Genomic DNA, 766 nt, shown 5'->3' with positions numbered 1-766 from the left:
GAGTTCTTTGTTTTCTTATTGTTGAGTTTTGCAAGTTCTTTGTATATTTTGGATATAATTATCTGATACGTGTTTTGCAAATATTTTCTTCCAATCTGTGGCTTGTCTTTTTACTCTCTTAACACTGTATTTCACAGATCAGAAGTTTTTAATTTTAATAAAGTCCAACTTACTAATTTTTTCTTTCATGGATCATGCTTTTAGTGTTGTATCTGACAAGTCATCACTAAGCCAAAGTCACCTAGATTTTCTCCTCTGCCGCCTTCTCAAAGTTTTATGTCTTTGTGTTTTACATTTAGATCTATGATCTATTATGCGTTAATTTTTGTGAAACGGTAAGTTTGTGGTCTAGGTCAATGTCTACTTTTTTTGCCAATACCAAACTGTCCTGATTACCATAGCTTTATAGTAAGTCTTCAGGTCAGCTAGTGTGAGTCCTCCAACTTTTTTCTTCTTATTCAAGACCGTGTTGGCTATTCTAAGTCTTTTGACTTTCAATACAAACTTTTGAATCAGTTTGTCAATATCTACAAAATAGTTTGTTGGTATTTTTGTTGGGATTGTATTGAATCTATAAATCAAGTTGGGAAGACTCTACATCTTAGTAATATAGAATCTTCCAATTTGCGAACACAGACTAGCCGTTTATTTAGATCTTCAATTTCTTTTATCAGAATTTTGTAGTTTCTAGAATACAGATTCTGTACATGTTGTATTATGTATATAAGCATTGCATCTTTTATTGTAATTGGTTTTGTTTTTCCTT

This window comes from Propithecus coquereli, unplaced genomic scaffold (assembly GCF_000956105.1).
Source record: "Propithecus coquereli isolate 6110/MARCELLA unplaced genomic scaffold, Pcoq_1.0 Scaffold503, whole genome shotgun sequence".
NCBI classification, from domain to species: domain Eukaryota; kingdom Metazoa; phylum Chordata; class Mammalia; order Primates; family Indriidae; genus Propithecus; species Propithecus coquereli.
Note: the sequence above shows the minus strand (reverse complement) of the source record.